Consider the following 285-nt stretch of genomic DNA (forward strand, 5'->3'; position numbering starts at 1 on the left):
AAGTCTGCTTCTCAGATAAGTGATAAGATATAATCTGAGAGCATCCTCTGACAATGATCATTTTTACATGTGCTTATCGTTTGACAGGCACGAAGATACTCTCTGGGCCCAAGGAAGTAAAGGAAATTACTACATTACGAAAAGTTCCTGGATCGAACGGAAACCAAACCCTTCACCCTCAGCATTGTCTTGCATGAATACCCGTGCGCTTTCCGCATTGGCTATACAGGCCCTTGTACGTTACCTAAACGCATCATGGCATCATAACAAAGCCGCTTTGAAAAA

The sequence above is a fragment of the Aedes albopictus genome, chromosome 2 (genome assembly GCF_035046485.1).
Source record: "Aedes albopictus strain Foshan chromosome 2, AalbF5, whole genome shotgun sequence".
In the NCBI taxonomy this organism is placed as follows: Eukaryota; Metazoa; Arthropoda; class Insecta; order Diptera; family Culicidae; genus Aedes; species Aedes albopictus.